Genomic DNA, 9,702 nt, shown 5'->3' with positions numbered 1-9,702 from the left:
CCAGCCTCGGGTAGCCCCGGACCCCCAGGCTGGACTCGGAGGCGGGGAGAATCCTCTCTTGGCTTCACTGCGTTTGGTTTTTCTCGCTAATCGACCTGAACTGGTGCAGCTGTGGAAATTCGCTCTCGGCCAGACTGTGGGTCTGAGGGCCTCACCAAGATGGGGCCTGAAGAAACACACAGGACTTAGTTTCCTTGTGAGGGAGGCCCAGCCACCAGGAGGGCGGCTTCGCAGGGCCCTGGCCAGCGGCCTTGATTCTCCTCCCTTTCCTGTGGCCTTCACCCAGTTCTCGGGAAGTAGGGGCCAGCGCTAACTGTCCTGGGGGCACTCCGACCCCCTGGCCACACCCCCTGGCAAGATGGGGTCCCACCCCCACTGGAGATATGGCAACACCGAGGCCGGTGCTGAGAGAGGCAGGGAGGCCCCCGTGGCAGGCGAAGGCAGTGGCCGGTTGGCCCTGGGGAGTGACACTTCCCCAGCCCGGCAAGGGGGCGTCGAGGGTGAGGCTACGGGGGCTCTGGCCAGGGCAGGGGATGCCCCAAGATCCCAGAGAACCTGGGGGCCCAGAGGAATCTCGGGGAGGAAGATGCCCGCTGCAGGGAAGGGGTGCCCAGGCGGCCTGAGTGCAGGGAGCAGGAGAGAGGGCCATGGCCCCTGCTGACCCCAAGTGGGTGTCGTGTCGCGGGGATGGCCCCGGCCCCGGCCCCAGCAGCTCTTCCTAAGAGTGACAGGCGGGTGGGTACCCTTCCCGGGTGCCCCTGCCCTATTGTTCAAGGCCCTGCCTACGTGCCCAGCCGCAGTCTCCCCCCAGCGGGCTTGCTCCCAGCCTCGCATGCTACACCTGCTGTTTCTCCCACCTGCTCCTCAGGAAATGCCGACATGTCCTTCAGAACTCATCTCAGAGCCCCCTCTTGCAGGAAGCTTTCCTGACCTCCCAAGGCCGAGCCAGACCTTTAGTCTCATGCCGTCCAGAGGCCTTGTGGGTCCGTCGTTGAGGGGCTTGGGGAGCCTCCAGGTCAAGAAGGGGCTTCAAGAGGCAAATGGCCCATCCTGACAAAAACAGGACTCTGTGTGCGGTCACAGCTGGCCAAGGCCAGGTAAGCACACGGGCAGCGTTTTCAGGGCGGCTCTGCTGTTCGTGAGACTGGGTTCGAATTCTAGCTGTACCAGGAAACCCGGGCTCCTCTGAGCCTCAGTTTCCACTCTTGTAAATGAGCGATCAACTCAGAGGACATCGGGAGGGCCGAACGTGGAAACATCTAGCACGCAGCTTGGCACCAGGAAGTGCCCACACGTCTTCTCCTCCTCAAGCCAGTGTGGGCCGTCCGTGGGCTTGGCTCAGCGGTGGGGTTTCCTGGGGAGCTGGCAGAGTTCCCAAGCTGAGGGTTGCGGGCGAGTGGGCTACCAGCCATCTCCTCCCTCAGCCCCAGAAGAGGTAGGCCAGCCACTTTCCTGATGCCTGGACCCTTCAAGCCTGAGTCAGGAGAACAGCGCTGGACTGAGGGGGTGTCCGGCCTCCCCCTGCCCATCCCCTGGCCTCTGTGCCACTTACCCCTCTGGACTGAGCCTCTACTTCCGTGTCTGCAAAATGAAGGTAATAACCCCTCTCTGCCTTCCTCTGGAACCATCTATCCGTGGGCCCGGCCAGCTGGCCAGTTCACCCTGTGCCCGGCCCCTAGAGCTCCCAAAACGGTAGGTCACAAGCAATCGAAAGAGAGGAGGGTTAGGGCTCTGGCGGCGGAAGCCCTTGGTCTATGGGACCCCAAAGGGCCCCAGCCCTAAGCACAAAGCCTGGAGCTAGACCTCAGGACAGGATTTCGGCAAGGGGCCGAGAGGGAGGTCAGAATCCAAGACAGGAGGCTGAGAGGCCTGGACTGTTACCTAAAGGGGGATAAGTCCCAGATGGGACTGCCATCCCCCCCCCACCCCTTCCCCGGGCCCTGCATCCCCGATCGGGTGTCTTCGGCTCTGGACAGCCTTCCCTGAGCGCCACCCAGCTAAGTGCAGTATCCCCTCTGAATCCTATCATGTTAAAAAGTTCAAGTCCCCATCTCTCCACCCCTGGTGGAGCTCCTCCTATCAGAACGAATGGCCCCAGTCGTCTCCCCTTCCTGTGTCTGTGCCCCTTGCATTTGATCTGGAAGCTCCTGTCTCTGAAGAAGCGACGTCCGTTTCCCCGCTGCCTGAATCCAGGCTCAGCCACATGACTTACTCTGGCTTGCTCTTACTCTCGAGAAACGCCGGTGCTTTTCGGCTTCTTCGAGGCGGGGGGCTGGAAGGAACGTCACTAAGACAGACTAATGCCTTTTCTTCAACCCGTCTGAGAACAGAGTTCGCCAAAACCACCCGCCACAGTCCTGGGGGAGGCAGGTGCCTGCAGGGAGCAAGCAGCAGGGCCCAAGCGCAACACCACACAAGCCAGTAAGAGGATTCAGCTGGAAAAGGTTAACGAGTTGCTAAAGGCCAGCCTGAGGATGTGAAGGCTCTGGGGGCTGTTGGCCCAGGGGCGTGTGCATCCTTCGGAAACGCCACCGGGAGCTCCCAGCAGTCGGGGAGAATCCAGAGGACGCTGCTTCTCTCCCGTTTCCCCAGTGATGCCGGCTGGGAGAAGAGAGCCTCAGCCGCTGCGAAAACTCTGCCCGAACCCCCCTCTTGTCGCTCAGAGGGAGCAGGAAGAGTAAGGTGCAGAAGGACAACAAAGCTGTAGCCCGAGGGCACCAACTGGAACCCAGTGCCGGTGAGGGAGCCCATGAACAGAGAAGGCCCTGTTCCCGGGGGAGAGGCAGAAATTCGTGCCAGCTAGCAGTACGTCCGCAGGGGGCAAAAGGCGTCAGAATCAACGCTTTCAAAATTCTGGAAATTAACCAAGTATTTACATAGGAACCCAAGGAGCGTTTATTCAAGAAAAGCAGCTGAGTTTTAGAGGAAAAAAAAAAAAAAAAAAAAAAAAAAGAACAAGCTTTGTGACATTTAAACTTGTTCTAGTCCCATCGGCCATCCTCCAGCTCCACGATGGCCCAGGAAAGTAACAGCCTACCCTCTCCGTGCGCGGTGGCGGTCCCCAAGGGAGTAGAATAGAGCCGGAACACTTTGAAAGCCTCATTCCCAAAGCGTCGTCACATTTGATTCGCCTGGTGATTCCCTGGGAGACTGTCTGTACTGAACTGACTCAGAGATCGCTCAGGTACAAAAAAAATCTTTTCCCGAGAGTCCAAAGGGCACGCTTGTCAAAAACAATTACCAGCAAGTATCTTAACTTTGCGGCTGCTTGAGGTAGTGGATAAAGTTGGGCCAACCAATTTAAGAAAACTTAAAAATAAGACGTTCACAGAGACTTTGAAAGGTTCCCAAGATTTTCCTCGGCATTCTAGAAGGCCGTGTGTGTGCACAGGGCTGGCACGTGTCCGGGGATGTGCGCATGCTCAGAAAAGATATGAGAAGGACCTATGTTCGCACCTTTGAGTGACCTTAAGGCCCCGCACTAGCAGGAAATAAAAGCTAAGGCAGAGTTTTCAGCTACCTGGCTGCGTGTTGAAGACGTGACTCCACATACACGCAGAGCTCATCAGCGAAGTCTGAGTCACTGGTTCCAAGTGCTTAAGGGAATCTCTGCCCAATGTTTAGCTGACCACTAAGCTAACAGAAGAGACCTCAGTGGCCACACAGGAACAAAGAACATAGACGTTACAGAATTAGTTCAGAAAGGTAACTAAACAAACAACTACAACAGGCAACAATAACAAACCTTTGGAGGGAGCTAGAATCTAATTTCCAAAGTTGCTGCGTTATGTTATTTAAAATGTCCAGTGTTTAACAGTGAATCACAAGACATAAAAAGAAGAAAGTAGGGCCCAGACATAGGGGCAAAAGTAATCAATAAAAACTGTCCCCGAGGGTGGGGCGCCTAGGTGGCTCAGTCTGTTAAGCATCTGACTTGGTTTCGGCTCAGGTCATGGTCTTGCGTTTCGTGGGTTCGAGCCCCATGTCGGACTCTGTGCTGATAGTGCAGAGCCTGCTTGGGATTTTCTTTCTCTTCCTCTCTGCCCCTCCCTCTCTTGTTCTGTCTCTCTCAAAATGAATAAACTTAACAAAAATAAAAATTAAAAAAAACAAAACTATCCCTGAGGAAGCCCAGATGTTGGATTTAGTAGACAGATCTTTACGTTGACTATTTTAAACATATTCACATAGCTAAAGGGATGCATATCAGAATAACATCTCACCAGATTGAAAATATTACAAGTATTAAATAAAGAGATTTAAAGCATTAAAAATAATCAAATAGAAATTCTGGAGTTTGAAAACTGTAACATACTAAAAATTCACTGGAGGCAGGGCACCTGGGTGGCTCAGTCATTTAAGCATCTGACTTCAGCTCAGATCATGATCTCACGGTTCATGAGTTCAAGCCCCACGTCGGGCTCTGTGCTGACAACTCAGAGCCTGGAACCTGCTTCGGATTCTGTGTTTCCCTCTCTCTCTGCCCCTCCACTGCTCTCTCTCTCTCTCTCAAAAATAAATATTGAAAAAAAATTTTTTTAATTCACTAGAGGAACTTAACAGCAGATTTGAGCATGCAAAAGAAATAATCAGGAAACTTGACGATAAGTAAATTGAGATCATCCAGTCTGAAGAGCAGAAAGAAGACAATAAAGAGGGAAAATGAACAAAGCCTCAGAGACCTGTGGAGTATCAGGCATACCAGCATAAACACAATGGGAGGCCCAAAAGGAGAGGAGAAAGCAGGTGTCGGCAAGAATAGTTGGAGAAACAGTAGCCAAAAACTCCCCAAATTCGAAGGAAAATATGAATCTATGTATCCAAGTTCAATGAACCCTCAAGAGGACAGATTCTCAAGGAGAGCCGCACTTAGACCTATCGCATCAAACACAGGATCATCTCGATGCAGAAAAAGCATTTGACAAAATTCAGCATGGATTCATAGGGACAACTCTTAGCAAACTAGAGCAGAAGGGAATTCCTTCAACTGAGTAAAAGACATGTACCAAAAACTACAGCTAACACTCATCACGTATTCAACATCATACTGCAAGTCCTAGCCAGTGCACAAAAGCAAGAAAAACTAAAAGGAAAAATCAAAAGTGGAAAGGGAGAAATAAAATTGTCTCTAGTTGCAGATGACATGATCGCCTAATAGGAAATTCCAAAGAACCCACCGAAAAGGCTAAGCTAAGTGAATTACAAAGTCATTATGCAAAAGTCAATCGTATGCCTATGTACCCACAGTGAGCAACAGGAAATTAAAACTTTAAAAACAGTACTATTTGTAATATCCCCCCCAAAGAAGTACTTAGAAATAAATCTAACAAAATGTGTGAAGGATCTGTATGATGAAAACCGTAGGACATGGATGAAAGAAACCAAAGATCTAAACAAATGGAGAGAGAAATGTTTTTCATGAAATGAGGCTCACCATTGTTAAAATATCACTTCTCTCCAATTTCATTATAAATCCCTTAGAATCTCAAAATCTCCACAAGATCTATTTTATATGTCAACAAGTTCATTCAAAAATGTATATGGAAGGGCGCCTGGGGGGCTCGGTTGGTTAAGCATTCGACTGTGGCTCAGGTCATGATCTCACGGTTCATGAGTTTGAGCCCCACATCGGGTGAGCCCAAGCCCCTCTTCGGATGGGCTCAAGCTCTGCTTTGGGCTCTGCGGGATTCTTTCTCCCTCTCTCTCTCCTTCCCCCCCCCACTCCCTCCTCTCTCTCTGTCCCTCATGGGATTCTCTCTCTTTCTCCTCTCTCTCCCCTGCCCCCCTCGCTCCCTCCTCTCTGTTTCTCATGGAATTCTCTCTCTCCCTCTCTGCCCCTCACTCACTTGCACCCTCTCTCTCAAGAAAAAAAAAATGTACATGGAAAGGTAAAGGAACCAGAAGAGCCCAAACTAATTCTGAAAAAGAACAAAATTGGACCTCTTACACTATCCAATTTCAAGATTTACCCATAAAGTTACAGTCATCACAAGAGAGAAGATACTGGCAACAGGACAGACATATCGATCAGTGGAAGAAAATAGAGAGCCCAGAAGTATGCCCAGACAAATACAGTCAACTGATTTTTGACAAATGCACAGAGGCAATTCAATGGAGAAAGAACATCCATATGTAAAAACATGAAACTTCCGCAAACCTCACACCTTACACCAAAATTAACTGAAAATGCATCATAGACCTGAATGTAAAACAAAAGACTATATACCTTCTACAAGAAAACATCAGAGAAAATCTGTAAGACCTTGAGTCTGGCGCTGAGTGTTTAGATACTACACCAAAAACATAACTCCTAAAAGAAAACATGGGTAAATTGGAGTTCAGCACAATTAGAAACTTTTGCTCTGAGAAACTGTGAAGGTGATGAAAAGACAACCCACAGACTAGAAGAAATGGTTTGCGAGTCACATATTCAGTTAAGGACTGTATCCAGGGGCACCTGGGTGGCTCAGTCGGTTGAGCGACTAACTTCGGCTCAGGTCATGATCTCATGGTTTGTGAGTTTGAGCCCCACGTAGGGCTCTGTGCCGAGAGCTCAGAGCCTGGAGCCTGCGTTGGATTCTGTGTCTCCCTCTCTCTCTGCCCCTCCCCCACTCATGCTCTGTCTCTCTCTGTCTCAGAAATAAATACACATAAAAAAATTAAAAAAAAAAAAAAGGACTTGTATCCAGAGCATAAAGAACATTTAAAACAAACAGAAAAAAAAAACCAACCCAGTTTTTAAGGAAGAGGACAGAGAAATCTGAAAAGAATGTACGTGAATGGCAAATAAGCACATAAAAAGATGCTCAACGTCATTAGTCATTGGGGAAATGGAAATTGAAACTACAATGAAATACAAGACACACCTACTCAAAGGGCCAAAATTTTTTAAATGACCAAATACCAAATTGTGATGAGAATGTGGACCAGCAAGAACATTCACTCATTGCCAGTGGGATTATGGAAACAGGCGGCCATTTTGGAAAACAGTATGGTTCAAAAGGGATCAAACAAGGGGAATTTTTTGAGTGATGTAACTGTTCCCTAGGGTCCTGGGGTGGTGGATACCTGACTCTGCATTTCTGAAAACCCTTAGAACCACACACGACAAAGAGTGACTTGGCAGTATGCATATTTAAAACAGTCAACCAGGATGTCAGGGAATCTCAGGATATACTGCAGACTGCAACAGCGGAATTGAATTGCACCGCGTGTGACATTACCTCACCAAACTGGGTTGGGAGAAAGGACCTGATCAATTTACCCTTGGAAAACAGAGTTTCGATTGTCAAACTGAAGATGAAAAGGATTCTATGGGAACCCTGTACCGTGTCACTGTGTTTCTGACGGGGCTACGGATCAACCGTTCTGAAACTGCTCTGTGGGTATACTAGGACAGAACACACACATGATTGCAGACATGGGAGCTGGGCTCCTCCTTGTCAAAGGAACAAGTCACAAATAAGCAAGGTGAAAGGCAAGAATAAATTATGCATGCTGCATTGTGCATTGCTGTATCAGCGTGAATTAATGCTTATTTTAAGATAAATAGATGATAGGTGAGTAGGTAGATGGATGGATGAATGGATGGATGGAAAGATGAATAGATGGATGGATGGATGGAAGGATGGAAAGATGGATGGATGGATGGATGGATGGATGGATGGTTGGATGGAAAGATGGATGAATGGATGGATGGAAAGATGAATGGATGGATGGATGGATGGATGGATGGATGGAAGGATGGAAGGATGGATGGATGGATGGTTGGATGGAAAGATGGATGGATAGATGGATAGATGGATGGATGGAAAGATGGATAGAAAGATGGATGATGGATGGAAAGATGAATGGATGGATGGATGGATGGATGGAAGGATGGAAAGATGGATGGATGGATGGATGGATGGTTGGATGGAAAGATGGATGAATGGATGGATGGAAAGATGAATGGATGGATGGATGGAAGGATGGATGGAAGGATGGAAGGATGGAAGGATGGATGGATGATTGGATGGAAAGATGGATGAATGGATGGATGGAAAGATGGATGGATGGGGGCGCCTGGGTGGCGCAGTCGGTTAAGCGTCCGACTTCAGCCAGGTCACGATCTCGCGGTCTGTGAGTTCGAGCCCCGCGTCAGGCTCTGGGCTGATGGCTCGGAGCCTGGAGCCTGCTTCCGATTCTGTGTCTCCCTCTCTCTCTGCCCCTCGCCCGTTCATGCTCTGTCTCTGTCCCAAAAATAAATAAACGTTGAAAAAAAATTAAAAAAAAAAAAAGAAAGATGGATGGATGGATGGAAAGATGGATGGATAGATGGATGGATGGAAGGATGGAAGGATGGATGGATGGATGGATGGTTGGATGGAAAGATGGATGGATAGATAGATGGATAGATGGATGGATGGATATAGATATACATATTGGAGAGATACATGAGCATATAGATGGGTTAATATACTACATATATTTCCTCATTCTGTCCACTGTGAGGACCTAGAAGTAGAAATACCCCAGTAGCAGCTAGCACATCTACCACCTAGATCTTAGTTTCTAAAAGCAGAACTCTCTGGAGAAATGGCTGATTCTGTGGCAGGGGCAAGGAAAATGCAAGATGGATTTGGAGCATCTGGTAGTGCTAGAAATCAAGGAAGTCAAGGCAAACGAAAGATAGGAACATGTGAAACGAACACAGGAGCCAACTTGAAAGAGCTCCCAGTGGACAAAATGAAAACAATCTGAGCAACAAAATAAATAATGCTAGTACTAGGTTTTAACCTAACGGATAAAATAACCATGAGCCTGTGCTGATAGAAAATAAATGGCAGAGAAGAGACAAGCCTTCCTTACAGAACAATTCCAAATAAGAAATGTCTGAGGAAAGAACTAGAAAATCACCATGAGAGCACCTCAGTAATCATTGTTCCAGACAAGATCCCTCCACAGCCGATGCTAAAATGAGCAGGCAAAATTTGAAGGAGAAATAAGACATTTGCATGGCCTGAAAATACCTCCCCCAAATATTTATTAATTAATGTGGTGATTTTAACTGTGTCCTCAAATTCTTTGCTGCGCTTCCCTCTGGAAGGGAGCGCTCGATTCACCTCTCCTTGGCCATGAGCCAGACTGGTGTCTCAGTTCTAACAGAGTATGGAAAACGAAGGCTAGCATCTTTATGGTGGAGAAACCCAGCAGACATCCCCTCCGCTGTGTGCTAAGATTGACATCAGCAGTGATAAGTCATGGCCGTATCATGTTGCCCCAGAGAGGACGCCTTGAGGACCCATCAGCTCTGCTGTATTTTCACCATACATAACCCCAGACTAATCATGAGAAAACACCAGGCCCACCCAGCTTGATGGACATTCTCCAGAGCATTCAGCCAGTATTCAAAACCTTCAAGGTCAGGCAAAGCGAGAATAGACTGCGAGACCATCCCTAAAGAGACATGACAACCATATGCGATGTGGTAGTGTGGACTGGGTTCTGGAACAGAGAAAGGACGTTAATCAAAAACTGTTGGAATCCAAATCAAGATTATAGTTTAATAGTGTTGTATCAACGTTCATTCCTTGGTTCTGGTAAAGGCATCACAGTTATACAAGATGTTCACGCCAGGGGACACTGGGTGAAGGGTAGAGAGGAACTGTCTGCACCACCTTACAACTCTTCTGTAAATCTACAATTATTTCCAAATGAAAA

Source organism: Prionailurus bengalensis, chromosome B4 (genome assembly GCF_016509475.1).
Source record: "Prionailurus bengalensis isolate Pbe53 chromosome B4, Fcat_Pben_1.1_paternal_pri, whole genome shotgun sequence".
Lineage (NCBI taxonomy): Eukaryota > Metazoa > Chordata > Mammalia > Carnivora > Felidae > Prionailurus > Prionailurus bengalensis.
The sequence above is the reverse complement of the archived record's forward strand: the minus strand, read 5'-3'. Positions refer to the sequence as shown.